The sequence below is a fragment of the Cupressus sempervirens genome, chromosome 5 (assembly GCF_028749045.1).
Source record: "Cupressus sempervirens isolate cs-2001-9-10 chromosome 5, ASM2874904v1, whole genome shotgun sequence".
NCBI lineage: Eukaryota > Viridiplantae > Streptophyta > Pinopsida > Cupressales > Cupressaceae > Cupressus > Cupressus sempervirens.
The window spans coordinates 528758897-528774855 of NC_143122.1; the positions used below are offsets into that span (position 1 = coordinate 528758897).

Sequence of the window (15959 nt, forward strand, 5' to 3'; positions counted from 1 at the left end):
GTTGTTATATTCTATATAAACTTTAATATCTAATTTCTTTTTTGTTTTCAGTTATGAGCAGTGGGCCATTAACTTTGTTAGAAGTATAAAAGAAAAGGTCGCTCCCTTAAGGACGGCCAGAATGCCAAACTCCATTGTGATATTTGTCTTAATACAGACAACACTATTAATAGTTGTATAGCTTGTTATGAACTATCTAGAGGGGGACTAGAATGCAAAAATCCATTGTGGTATTTGTTTTCATATGGACAACACTATTAGCAATGGTATAGCTTGTTAAGTACTATCTAAAAGGAAGTATCTGTACACAATCATCCCATTACACATTTTTTTGTTTATAGCATTTATTTGGTTGTCTATGCTTTACAGTTCTTGTTTGTCCTCATTCCTGCCTATGGTGTCCTTGCCCATTGTGAAGGACCAATCAGTGCTGGAGGGTTTTTCTCCAGTTGTATATATTTGAGAAATTCAAATCCCCATTTAGCTTCTTGTTTGTAAATTGTGTCATTTTGACCTCTAGCAGTTAAAAGGCATTTAGGTACTTGAGGAGGCTATGCTGCATAGCCTATATTTCTTATATAAGCCTACACTAGAAGGTGTAAAAGTTTAATAGGATCTTTGATAGAGATATAGTGATATCCTTTTAATATTAATATGAAAGAGAAGACACTGAAATGTAACTCTTATGGAAGATTGAAATAATTTCAGACTTCTAATATATGACAGTTATATGAATACTCAAGGTATTCTATATTATCTTTTACTTCCAAACTATAATTTATATTATGTAACTAAATTGAATGTAGACAAATTGTGTTGTAGATATGATTGCTGCTGAGACTAATGCATTACCTTTTGTTATTGATGACAGTCTCCAGCGATCGATATATATATATATATAAACATAGAGTGTCATCCATTTTAAGTAGCCCAATCATGATGGTCTAAATTCAAAGAGTTGGCATACAGTGCTAATATTTGGCCATGAAATCTTTGGAGAAATTTTTCTAGCAAGAAATAAACTCATAATTACCATATTTATCTAACTTCAGCTCCCCCATATTTCAAGTTTTAGATTTCTACGATTGACTAGTATGGTCCACCACCTCTCTTTACAGAGTTAAGAGCATGGATGATTTGTATTTCAGCCTATTTACAGAATGATGAGACCAAGAGCTCGACAACATCCTCGAAACATGTCAAGCCCAGATACAAAAATCAATTCAAGACCATAAGCAAAAACTGCGCACTAGTAACTTGCTTGAAACATCTGTTAAAGACATTTTCTCATCTGCACACAATAAATTGAAAATGACATTATCTCAATGGCAATGTCAGTTTCTCAGGCATAAACTGCTAAGGTAAATATCCTATAGTTGGCATCTACCAGATATATCTCTCTTTAACAATTTGTGGACATGCACACAAATAACTTGTATGCTCCAGCCTCTGACAATTAGTAGTAAGATTATCTTTTAAATTGATAGATGCTTCTACAAATATGAGAAAATTAAAGCACACTTTTGAAAGAAAAGATCATCAAACCATTAAAAAGGTAGGAATGTCAAAGGGAATCGTCTCCTTCTAGCTGTTGCTGTGCCAGATACCTTTCCCTCCGCTCTTTCTGATACAAAGCAAGAACGGTTCCTTATTAAATTGTATTTTTAAAGTTAACATTATCATATTTCCATGATCCACAATCCTAAAGTTTCATGGATATAGAGGGCATGAGAAGAATAGGTCAGAGCAGACCACATACCCATTCATCTATGGCAAGCCCTTCACCAACAATTTGTGGAGTAGCATCTTCTGGAGGTTTTTTTCATGCCTCAATTGTAGCCTCAGCTTCAGCCAATTGCTTCTTGAGCTTTTCCAACTCCTTTATAAATGTCAAAATTGAGGATAACCAATTCAGTACATTAATTTTCAAAATGTAATTAAAACAGTCTTAATCAATCATTTCACTAGGAGTGTTTATGCATAAAATCCAAGTTAAAATGGTCTTAATCTATTGTATGACCAGGGGATGTTTAGAATTTTGAACTGTGATCATGTCATGAGATTATTTTAAACCAATTAATAGATTTCTACTTATGATTCTTCAAAATTTTCACTTACAGGAGTGGAACGTTGTGGATCCAAATAAACAATGCACAATATTTGCTCTACTGCTACTAGTTCCTTCTGCTCTTCAAACTTCTCACCAAATTCACAAAATTAGAAATTTTGTAATCTAGTAATAAATTCACATCAATGTTTAGACCATGAAGAATATTTCTACCTAACTAGCAGCTTCAAACAGATTCTACATTATCAATCATTTATGTGCCTTCTTCTATTTCTTTGAAAACAGAAAAGTTTACCAGCTCTAAATCATATTCCACTCCGTCCTTGACTTTCAGACTAACAATATTGAACTTGTCTTTAACTTTTTTCTGCGGTTGTTTCTCAGACTGCTCAGGTGGCTCCACAAATTTAAAAATTTAAATACTGTGTTGTACATGCTCCACATCACAATATAATCAGTATAATCAATCATTTTCAACAGAGCGTATTCTAATTACAAGCTGGATCTCGAGTAATAATAGAGAAGCCTCTCCAATATTGTTTTTTGACATCAAAGAGAACTTACCAGTTGCTATAAGTGACTCTCCTGGAGTAAGCATACCTCTGTAGAGTCATATATAAGAGAACTTACTAGTTGCTATATATAATGGTAATGATGATAATAAAATAAATAAATTATAATCTACAATATATAATAATAGTTAGTAAAAATGATAAATTTGTATTACTATTATATAAATTTCCTACCAAAAACACTGTACAAGATGATGTACATGCACTCAAAGCTCTCTAGGTCTATGGAACACTCCAAGCTATCTAGATTTTTTTCTGCACCTTATATTTAAAGAAGTTTGTGCACTAAGTATTCATTTGTTTGTATTTTGAGCATTCCACTAGTCTTTCCTAAGTATTCTTTGCTCTCTGTTGTTCCTCATCATATCTAGCTCCATGCACCAGTATTACACACTTGCAAAAACAACTATATTATCATATTGATTGCTGATTTATTTTTGAATATTGTCATTAGGAGAGGGCACCTCAGAAATATCCCCTCTTTGAGGAACACATCCTAGGAGAGGAGATGGCATTTCCTTGGCATATTGGCCTTCTGAGGATCCCCTCCTCTTAGAAATGATGAGATTTAGGGATCATGTATCCCTATGGAACATTGCTATCAAAATTACCTAAATTAGTAAAATTGCAAGGAATTTTAGTAGCTACCAGTAGTATTCCTATAAATATTAAGGTTGGCTATATCTAAGATGAGGAATTATGAGTGTTGGTTATGGGAGAGTCAATAACCTCTACCTATACATTAAAATATGGAGTACTATTTTATGACAATCAACTAGTGATATTGTCTAAATCTGACAGTAAAAATGATCCTCTAACAGTAAAAATGAGCTTCCATAGTTGGAAGCACTGAGAGTGTTAGATCATTTGTACAAATTGTAACAAATTGTAAGACGAATTTCTATACTGATCGGATGGTACAAATTGCAAATAACTACAAGAAAAGGGGGTACAATTAACACACAAGCACCTTTAGTCATCTAGTAGTAGGAGGAAAGGATGTATAGTCCATTACATTTACAATTTCACCCTCTTTCTTGTGTCATATATTATATTCATGGGTCAATGGGTTTGACTCAAAAAATGTACAGTTGAATCGTGATAGCAATATCACAATTTGAGTTATTGTGGAAAAATATCTTAGGCTTATCTATTGATGAGCTTAAGGGGCTTTCTAATGAATGGTTCATAAGGCACAACACTTGTTGTAGGTTTTGCAAATGGGATTCCAAGTAGAGTGGTCTAAACCATGGAGCAAACTCCATAGTTAAGCCTTCTTGAGCTGGAGTAGTACTGGAATGGTTGAGCCTTTGAGCAAGTCATGGTGCTTCATCTTTGTGAGCACTCCCTCAATGTAATTCCTTCAAACAAAGAGTAGCACAAGAAATTTATTAAGTTTTGCCATAATCTGTATAATATTTATTAATTATTAAGCATTATAGTCTTTCACAATTATTATCTCGAACGTGGATGATCTAATGAGGGTATTGAAACCTGTGGATGAGAAATGACTGAGTGCTTCGTGGGAGCACACATAGGGAGACTACAACTTGAGTATTTTCCGTTGTCTAAGCACGCATGTTGTTGATTAGCTATGCTGTGGAAAATGATGGGGAAAGAAATTCAAACTGGTTTCGTAACAAGGTTGAGTGATTTATTGAAGTTGCTTTGACATTGATGTTCTACGAAATAGTGCCAAGTCACTTGGATGTTTGAATTGATCTCTTTGTTGAAGCATAATTTCTTAAGGACTTGTTTTTGAAGGGTGTAGATGACTCATACTTTTTAGTTCATTATGATATATGTCAATGGAGGAAGTGCTAAGTTTTTGTCAACTCTTTTCAGATGTTTTAGCTTTTCTCCCTAACTGTGGCATGACGTTAGATAAATTACATGTGGTTGCAGTACTGGATATTGATGTTGTTGGCACATTTACAATGAGTCAAGCAGCATTGAAGTATTTGAGGGAAGGTAGAATTGGAAAGCCTCCTTCAGAGGCTGGTGTTATTTTAAACTTAAGTGCTACAATACAGTACCTCAGCTTTCTGGTATCAAATTCATGTTTCTGCTGCAAAGGTTCATTTTTAATCATTATATTCTTCTTGGATTAAGATTTGAATTAACTATTTAAAAAAATTAAATGTTTTAGCATAAACATGAGAGTCATTTTACTTACATAATAATTTAAACAAGTTATCTAGCAAAGTTTTGTTTTGTTTACATGCAGTTGTTGATAGTCTTACAAGATCTATGGCTTTAGAGTGGGGGACAGATTATGGAATACGTGTAAATGGTATTGCATCTAGTCCAATTGAAGGTATTCCTGGAATGGACATACTTTCACCCAAGGAATTCCTAGGCGATCTTTGGAAAAACCAACCTCTTTATAAAGAAGGAGATAAATGGGATGTTGCAATGGAAATCATCTATTTGGCATCTGACACTGGTTAGTATCTCTTGAACCTATCTAATAATCAATATTCAAATCTCAAAGATGGAAGCTATTTAAAGAAAAATATTGTTTGGAGGGTTTATTTGTTTTTAAATTTCTTTTCCATAGACTTGGAGGTATTTTTAAAAAAAAATTAACAATTTTTGAAAATTCCATGGTATAGAACTTTGAAAATAAGAATAGTATATTAGTCATACAAGAATGCTAATAGTGAAGGTTCTCTCTAACAAAGGATCAGTCATGCAATGCCTGGTTTGGATCAATTTCATCATAGGACAAAAGTGATTTCAATGTAAGGCATTCCTTGTAATATTGGTGCGTATCTACATAGTTCCATGTTTGTATTTTTATATGTTGAATCAATGTAATTATGTTGTAGCAGATTTGATGATTGTCTCTGTTATTTCAGTGCGCTCTGTTTTATTTTAACTCTATTTTTACTATGACTCTCCTGCATAATTCCTGCAAAGAAAAAGGTCTTAAGTACAAAATGAATTACTATCTCAGTATGAGAGTCAACTATTGGAGAAGGAACATTCAGGTTGTCATGCATTGCTAAGAGATGACAAGGTATTATTTTGGTCTATGAGTTTTAATATTGCTACTTGTGTGGGAGTTGTGACCATGCTTTTTAGTATTTTTGTTGCTTACAATCTTCTACTATTTAGGGTTTATGGTGTGCCTAAAATCTCTTTTTAAACTAAAATGTGACTTTTTTCTTGATGTTGTTTCTAATGAAGTCCATTCTCTGTGTGAGAATATTAACCGGTTTCTGTTGTATGAAATTCAAGTTGCTTGTTAATATATTTTGTATAACAATTTTACTATATTTTACATTTACAGAATGCTTCTGTCCAGGTGAAAGGCCCCCTAAAGAAAGACACAAGCTCTAAAGAATCAGACAGTGAAGAGTCTGAAGAGGATACTGTACAAAAGGTAGATTGCTTAATCTCTTTGCAATGAGGATAATGCTAATTAACATACTAGTTTGCTTCAAGTTGTTTTTATCTTTGGATTTTCAAAAATCCTAGGCAAAATGCCATGTCTATTCAGCAGGCATTTGATGCTTTTGAAGTATCACTCTCATAGTTGCATGCATTGAACTATTTGCATATGTAGATTATTTGAGTTTGTTCCTCAAGAGTGAAGCATTTTGTTGTTCAAATACTTTTTGCTTTGTAATTCCTGACAGATATCAAAGCATCTATTTATGTGTGCTACTACTGGTTCAATTGTCAAAAAATATTCGTTGACAACTCTTATTTATTTACAAAACTTTTTTATTTTTGTCATCCCTGAATGCATATCTTTTTAAACAAATATTATTAAAAAATTAAGTACACTTTGCTAATTGTTTACAGTTAAGTTAGTTCCTCATTTGAAATCACTCTATGGGGTGTAGTTGAAATTGCATTTTTAAAAACTGATTGGTATTTTCATTTTTGATGATGTCCATGACCTTATTCTTATTTTCAAACATTCTAAAGCAAAAAACTGAAAATATGCTAAATGTATAAGTTTTGACTCAAACCCTCCACGCAGTAACCAGAACAACAACTATGACTCTCATGTTTGATAAGTAGAGTGGAAGCTTAAGTTTCCAATAGACTGTGTCCCACCTATATTTGTATATCTGACTTTTAAATGGACTGACTCTAATTTGTCTTATTTTAAAATAGGGGATCTCTTCTTGTCAAGAACATTCAAGGAAGATATGTAATGTGTTATTTGCGACTGTCACAATTGGCATCCGACATATAGAGACATCATTAGAAATTTAGAGGCACAAGATTTGCCAGGATGTTACTAGACAATAGCTTTTATGACAACATGAATTTCTTTTTGTGGAGAAAATCATAGTAGTATTCATGCATCATATGCAACCTTCAAATATTGGCAGGGACCCTGGTGGACAAAAAACTAGTGGTTGTGAGTATGTGTCATTGGAGTATCAATTCCTGACTAGGCTAAAGCTTCTTAGGAAAATGTTGTCTATAGTAAAATGAGCAACTGCAAACTTTGCAGACTCACTTCTCAGTCACATAATTTGGTGGTTGTAATTTCCCTATGTTTCTGATTACGAGATACTACTTGAATTCTTCACAATTCAATGAATATAGAAACAGTTTCTTGTATTAAAGTAATATTTGAATGATTCTTAATTCCAAATGCATATACAGTATGTTTCAGATCAAAATAATTATGATTGCACAAAAATCAAGATGATATATATTTGTTATTTTTGATATACAGGAAATTACATGACTGAGGAAATTCTCAGTACCTTGTACTATTTGTTGTGTCTAATATACAAGTAAGAATTTGCAAAAATGCAAGCCGTCTCTAATATAATTTTATATTTATGCTCTAAATATTGTGATAAGTTGTCTGATATGACAATATAAATATACTCAAAGATGATGCCATTTCTGATGGTAGACTTTATATGCCTGCACTGAATGGGTGCCAAAGGCAATATGCTCTCTTACAGAGTGATCATTGTGAGATACAAAATATAATAAGTTCTTCCAATAATCCTGAGTTGAATTATAGAACTACCTTTTTACAGCTTTCATTAGAAATGATTAGTCATGTTGTAAATGACGTGAGTTATATCTCTTTTCAGTCGCTCCCTTTCATAATAATCTCTAATCACTTCTCTTATGATCCATATTAGTTTGTTCACAATAAGCACTGGGTGGGGATGACTTGGTGAGCTGACCTAGGGGGTGGACTTGGTGAGCGAACATAAAGAGACCACTCGGTGAGCATACTTGAATTGTCAACTTGGCGAGCTGACTAGGGGAGTCGGCCTGGCGAGCTAACATGGTGAGTCGACTTAAAGTGGCTAGCTGGTGGGGCAAGTGGGGGTGACTTGGTGAGATGACCTAGAGAGTTGGCCTAGGGGGCGGACTTGGTGAGCAAACTTAGAGAGTCGACTTGGTGAGCGTACTTCAATTGTCAGCTTGACGAGCTGACTTGGGGAGCCGTCCTGGCGATCTAACATGGTGAGTGGGCTTAAAGTGGCAACTTGGTGGGGAAAGTTGGTGAGCCGACTTAGCAAGGCCACTTAGAGACACGAAATGGAAAGTTGACTTGGTGAGCAAGCTCGATGAGTGGACCTAAAGACTAACCTTGGTGAGGCACTTTGGTGGGGTGACTTGATGATTGAACTCAAAGAGTCAACTTGGCAAGCATACTTGAACAGTCGACTTGGTGGGGCAAGTTGGCGAGCTGACTTAGCGAGTCCACTTGGTGAGGCGAGATGTGAGTCAACTTGGTGTAGCGACTTGACGAGATGACTTGGTGAGCAGACTTAAAGACTGACCTTGATGAGGTGCTTTGGTGGGGTGACTTGATGAGCGAACTTAAAGAGTCAACTTTGTGAGCATACTCAAACAATCGACTTGGTGACATGACTTGGTGGGCTGGCTTGGTGAGCCGACCTGGCATGCGTACTTGAACAATAGACTTGGTGAGCTGACTGAAAGAGTCAACTCATTGAGGTGACTAGGTGGGAGTGACTTGGCGAGCTGACCTGGAGATTTGACCTAGGGGATGGGCTTGGTGAGAAAACTTAAAGAGTTGACTTGGTGAGCGCACTTAAATTGTTGGCTTGGTGAGCAGACTTGGGGACTTGGTGGGACATGTGGGCGAGTCGACTTGGTGAGGCGACTTGGTGACATGAATTGGTGGGCTGGCTTGGTGAGCTGACCTTAAAGAGTCAACTTTGTGAGTGTACTCGAACAATTGACTTGGTGACATGACTTGGTGGACTTGGCGAGCCGACCTGGCATGCGTACTTGAATAGTAGACTTGGTGAGCTGACTTAAAGAGTCAACTCATTGAGGTGACTCGGTGGGGGTGACTTGGTGGGTTGACCTAGAGAGTTGACCTAGGGGGCAGACTTGGTGAGCAAACTTAAAGAGTTGAGTTGGTGAGCGTACTTGAATTGTCAACTTGGCGAGCTGACTATGGGAGTCGACCTGGCAAGCTGATATGGTGAGTTGACTTAAAGTGGTGACTTGGTGGTGCAAGTTGGTGAGCTGACTTATCAAGGCCACTTGGTGAGGTGACTTTGCGAAGCAACTTGGTGAGCTGACCTACTAAGTGTACTTAAAGACTGACCTTGATGAGGCGCTTTGGTTGGGTGACTTGATGAGAAAACTTAAAGTGTCAACTTGGCGTGCTGACCAAGTGAGTTTACATGGTGAGCGAGCTTAGAGAAGCAACTCTATGGGGCAACTTCATAAGCACACTGAGTGAGCCCACTTGCTGGAAGAAGGTGGTAAAACCACTAGATGAGTCAACTTCATGAGCTGACTTAATGAGTCAACTCGTTGAGGTGATTGGGTGGGGGACTTGGTGACTTGACCTGGAGAGTTGGCCTAGGGGGCAGACTTGGTGAGCAAATTTAGAGAGTCGACTTGGTGAGCGTACTTCAATTTTCAGTTTGGCAAGCTAACTTGGGGAGTCGACCTAGCAATCTAACATGGTGAGTGGGCTTAAAGTGGCAACTTGGTGGGGCAATTTGGCGAGCCGACTTAGCAAGGCCACTTAGAGACGTGACATGGCAAGCTGACTTGGTGAGCAAGCTTGATGAGCGGACCTAAAGACTGACCTTGATGAGGCACTTTGGTGGGGTGACTTGATGACCGAACTCAAAGAGTCAACTTGGTGAGCATACTTGCACTAGTGCATTTGGGTTCATTTTTTGACCTTCATTGATCAAATTTTTTACCCAATTTTTGACCAAATTTGACCAACCCATTGGTCAAAATTTTGACCAACTCACTGGTACATGATTTGCCTCAATTATATAACTAATTATATATTTTTCATATTAGTTACTGTCAGTATTTTTCAGGCATTCTATAAAATAGTTCACATGCCTTGCGTATGATATGACATTTTGCATGCATCTTGCACTCTCTCTCATCCGGTTGATGATGGATTACATAGAGTGATCTGAAACCATGATGCTAAAAAACACACAATCAAATCCAAAATGAACTTGCACTACAAATGGATTGTGGAAATCTGATATTTGTAAAATTGCATGCATGTCTACCAGGACAATCACAACTTAAACATATATTTGTCCTAGTAGACATGCATGCAAAATTAACAATATCAGATTTCCACAATCCATTTGTAATGCAAGTTCATTTTGGATTTGATTGTGTGTGTTTTTTAGCATCATGGTTTTAGATCACTCTTCGTAATCCATCATCAGCCAGATGAGAGAGTGCAGGATGCATGCAAAATGTCATATCATACGAGGCATGTGATTGTTTTATAGAATGCCTAAAAAAAATTTTACACCTACTTGTTGGTAGAAATCTCTACCTTCATTGGTCAAAATTTCTACCTTCATTGATCAAAATTTTTGACCTTCATTGGTTGAAATTTCTACCTTCATTGGTCAAAATTTTTGACCTTCATTGGTCGAAATTTCTACCTTCATTGGTCAAAAATTTTGACCTTCATTGGTTGAAATTTCTACCTTTATTGGTCAAAATTTTTTACCTTCATTGGTCAAAATTTTTTCCTTCATTGGTCGAGATTTCTACCTTTATTGGTCAAAATTTTGACCAATTCCTGGCAGAACTTGCACCATGGCTATGGAGGTTTTTCGACCAACGTATTGGTTGAAATTTTGACCAACCAGAAGGTTGGTCAAAATTTTGACCGAAAAAATTCCAACCAATGGTTTGGTCGAAGTTGGTCAAAGTTTGGTCAAAAATTGGGTCAAAATTTCGACCAATAATGGTCAAAAAATGGTCTCAAATGTACTAGTGTATGCTCTTAACTGGCAATAAAAAATTAGAAAATTAGGGTTATGTCAAATTCACGTGCAATTTTCTACTTGTTATTAACTTTATATCAAAAAGTTGAGAGAAAAAAATCTCTAGAAAATTGAATCTAGTTTCTAAACTACGAGGACTTATCTTAAAAGAATTAAAATTGATTGGTAAAAATTTTGAATTTAAATGCAATATTACAAAAAATTTAGAATAAAAATAAGAAGTAGATGTATGTCTGACCACCTTAATCAAAATCAAATGATAATATTTTTAAATAATATTCTAGATATAAGTAGTAGACTCATGCTTGGATGTGACACATATTTTGGGTATTTTTATTCTAAATAATTAATTAATAATTAATTTTTGACTTTAGTATTTTTGGAATAAAAAAACTCTCGTGTCTGACCACCTTAACTAATTCAAAACTCTGCAAAATTCAATTTTTCATTTTTTTCCTTATTGTAGAAGAAACATAGAATGTGATGTGTCTTTTGGATTTAAAAAATGTTGTACCATTTGAAAGTTATAGTTGTTTTTCAAATAGTGTATCAGTCAACACTTCATACATAACTCCATTAGAAAATAAGTAATAATTACTTACTAACTTGATAATTTGACAAACCTTACATTTATGGAAAGATAAGAACATTCTTAAGAAACCCTTTTCATTTCATCAAATTTTGGTGAAAAAAAAGTTGTCACCTACATGTTTGAAGTAAAAATCACATAAAAACAAGCCAAAAGCACAATTTTACGATGTTTTAAAGTTGACCATATAGGTTTGGTATCAAAAGGTATAGTAGACCTTATAAAGATATTAATTGTTTTCATTTAGTATCAGGGTGTGTGAGAAAAAAGTTGGAATAGATTTTGAAATTGTTTTAGATATTTTAGAACTACAAATTTTTTAGATCGCCACTTTTTGGCACACCATGATCCTGCACATACCCATTAAGTATATGATAAACATGTAAGTATATTAAAATACAAATAGATACTAATTCAATATAATGATCACCTAAATTTTGATATTTGTTAAGTATATAAACTAATAGATAAAATCTCCATAGTGCTAGTATAAGGACTTTGCTCACCTATATAAATGGTTTCATGCCAATATAGAGTTAGGAGTCATCCTTATATAAATGGCTAAGATAGGATTGATGAAATCTTATAGTGCTAGTTCAGGAAGTGGGATCCTCGTATAAATGGCTATTGTGCCAATGCGAGAGATGAGTAACCCTATATAAATGATGAGATGAGAACAAGATAATGGCTAGAATAAAGGAGAAAATAATATATTTTATTAGTATTTAATCCTAACATTTATTTTTCAAGTATTAGTAACCCAATCTAACCCTAATAGTGGGGACATTATAGTAGTGCATCCCAATTGGGCCCTATTTGTTAGCCTCAATTAATAATGTAATTGATAGTGGGAGATATTTAGCTAATAATGCCATGAATGTATGTAAGAGAGTCATATAAGTTGTCATATTTTCATTGATGTCAAGTCTTAGTTGACTAGACATTATGCTAACTCAGAAGAGTGCCATATCATTTAGATTGATGAAGAGGATTTGAAGAAAGTATGATGAAGATAGAAATGATATGTAAGGTATTCAATGGATACTTGAATGAGTTGGACAATGATAATATATTACTAGTTTGATTATATATTACAATCATGTATTGTTGTAAATTATTGGAGAGCACAAGCTTAACCATGTTATTGGGTTAATGAAGGGAGACTATATTCACCACGTAAACACAGTGTTGCTCGAGTGATTGACAAAGGAAAAAGGAAAATATGGTGCTTCTCAAGAAAGTCAATATTAACCAGGTGTTATGTTTCCCAAGTAAATGTTATGTTTTATATTATGGTAAAAGAAAGTTTTGAAGGGACTCAAAACCCTTTACAAAAAGACTAAAGATAAACCATTAAAGAACTACCAACTTGTACAAGGACCTGAAACCTACAGTTAGAAAAAATTCAAACTAGGTTTTATAGGGACCTAAAAGCAAGAGTTTAAACCAAACTTAACAACCAATTTTTACAAGGACCTAAAACCTATAGTTTTAAACAAACAGGAAAGCAAAAGGAAAAAACCAATAAAACCACCTCAACCAGAAACCAACACACCCAATTCACAGCCCACACCTACAGTAGCTCCTTGATAATGTTTGCCACCTCTTTACCTACTTTTGTAGTACTCTAGATGATGTTAGTAGATGAAGGAACAAGAGCCCCAAGAGTCTAAGCCACCTTTTTCCTTGTACTCTACCTTGTTCTCTTGCTTGGCCCACCAGGATTCCCCACTCCAGCATTTCCAGGAGACATGATTTCATCGTTACTTTTCTTTCCCAGACTAGCCACTACTACACAAATATTAGAAGTAACCTATTCCATTTTGAAGCCACTCTCCTTAATTAGGTGACAAAGTTGTTGTTCATACTCTTTTAGCTTTTTAGGAATGTTGTCAATATACACTTCCAGCTAGGTAATCTTAACTTGTTTGGCATCCAATCTCTTTGCATAATCCCCATTTTCTTTTTGAGAATCATAACTTCATTATACATCCATGAGTCACTCTGAAGGGAAGTGTCCACTTTGATCTTAGTAATGTAAAGAAAGGAGAGCTTAGCATCATTCTTCCCTTCATCCACATTCCTAGGATCAGAGGAAGTAATAGTATTAATCTAGGTATCAGTATTAATGTCCATATTCTCTATCCTTTCCCCATTCACCCCTTTACTCTAGCTATTATCCTTACCAACAAGGTCTTTATTTTCACTCTCCTTACCCTTTTCCTCTCCCAAATTCTCCTCGTTGGCATTATGTGAAGGGTGATCACTCATTTTATCCTCCTCCTCCCTGTGGGTCTCTGACCCCATATTTCTGTCATGACTTCACTCAACATTATCTTTGCCAGTAGACACCCCTTTACTCCTAAAGTACCCATCCAGGTTGGAGCTAAAATCCCCCATTGCCATTTTCTCATCATTGTTGATATCCATCTTCTCATTATTGTCTAATTTCTCAAACTCTATTATTTCCTATTGTTTCTTATTTCTTTCCTCTACTAAAACCTTTTTGTTCACACTTCCCCCTTCTTCAAACTTAATTCTCTTACGATGGGTCTCAATACCAGTCCCTTTCCTTTTTTCATTGACCGGAGAGGGCTTTATAGCCTTACTTTTACAATAATTTTCAATAAACAAAATTAGTAAATGTTATGTTTACCGAGTCATGGTTGGATGAACAAGTTTGGAAAATTGGAATCTAAGGCCAAATTTTGATGAAAATTTGAAAATTTTAAGAAGGTCTAAAGCACAAGTCAAAGGTTGTTACAATATAAAAATTTGAAAAATTTCAAGAATGATCTAATGATGGAAATTGAATAAAGATAAGAATTTGCAAAATGTTCTATACAAGTTATATTTTTCAATTGTCTAGGTTCATCATATGAAGTTTTTGAATCTAGTAATTTCATATGAACCTAAGATTGAAGTAGCCCTTTCCCTTATGCGAATACAAAATTCTCTAGCACCTTGTCATCCCTCTTTCCATCGTAGGGACAGGGGGATTCCTCTTGTGAGCTTCTTCCAAAAGAGTATGATCATTGGACAGTGAGTTATGCTCTTGTGTAAGAGACTGCAACTCCATTGTCACTCTACTAGAGTCATCCATCAAGTCTTTGACATCTACCTCTAGTTTTCCTATCCTATAAGCTATGGCTATGTCCTCCATTGACTCCATTTGACTCTCCAAGTCATTGACTCTATCACTTACTCTCAGTGTGTTCCTAGGCCCAATGTTGATATTGGCCCTTGGAGGTCTCCCCATGGGATACTCCTCTGATGATACCTCCTCTCCAGAATCATGGAGTGATTGTGCTTTATGTTACCCCAAGTCTTGGTGAGGAGATGATAGGGTGTGTGATCTAGTTGAAGTGTTGCTTCAGTTTGTTAGTGCTCGTGAGGGAGTAGGCAGTGAAGTGTTGATCTTTGGCAGATAGGCTTGTGTTTTCATTGACTCATGGAGTTGGCATCAAGGTATAGAGATGGTTAAACTGATATGCAGCTTGTGGAGAGTTGATATCGACATTGTTGGAAGTGGTTTTAGCAGTAGAACTTGGCATGGGTCAAGATGTGGCCCAGGGTCACAAGGCCATAATACAAGAAGATGGACCTAATGCAACATGGTGTTGTGAGATTATTGGAGTGTAACTTGAGTAAAGATGGTAGTGTCAGGGACATTTTAAGACCAACTTAACAACAGTTTGGGCTGCAAGGTGCAGTGAGGTGTAGGAGTTGTGCAGGCAATTTTGAGGAGTATGGAAGTTGGGTTGTAGGGTGGCTTGGTTGGCCAGTCTCAATGTGGTGTAGGATGGTGTGCAGACATTATCCGAGGTGAAATTGAGATGCTACTTGGAGTAGATCAAAGTGGTCTGTGAGGAAGCAGTGAGGTGTAGGGTCTCTTTGGTGTAGATTTGAGGTGAAGTGTGGGCTTGCACAAGGTAAGTCCATGGATGTTGAACATTTTGGAGCCATTTAAGATGGTGAGGTGTAGGATTTCATGCGGTGGAAGTCTGAGGAGTAGTATTGATGGTGTGGTAGGCAGGTTTGGATGTCAGGGTGGCAGTCTAGGCAGCAGTGTCATGAGTCAGTGGAGTTGGGCAATGTGGAATCATGAGGTGCAGGTTGATGTGAAGTGCATCATTTAAGATGAAAAATGGATTGGGCTATGAGAGAAATGTGGTGTAGAACTTACCGAAGGTGGGTTCGAGGAGATGAAGCAAATACTAAGGAGTCACTAAGTTCTGGAAGTGTATTGGTGGCTGGATGTGGGTGTGTTCTGAGTTGATGTGTTGAGGACGAGTGGATGCAAGGCATGTCGAGGGTTGGTCAACAGTCAGGTAGAATGGCACAGTGGAAGACCAGTTACAAAGCCAATATTGAAGGTGATGACTTAGGAAAGTGGATTTGGGAGCTATCTAGTGCAGTTTGGAGTAGGATTGTGTCGACAACATGATTTGAGGAAGGTTGTGTAAGTA

At 36.0% G+C, this 15959-nt stretch overlaps 1 pseudogene; it reads right to left on the reverse strand.

The window, feature by feature from the left end:
- Positions 1-1564: 1564 nt before the first annotated feature.
- On the reverse strand, positions 1565-2666 carry LOC149557029 (vesicle-associated protein 4-2-like; annotated as a pseudogene).
- Positions 2667-15959: the final 13293 nt, after the last annotated feature.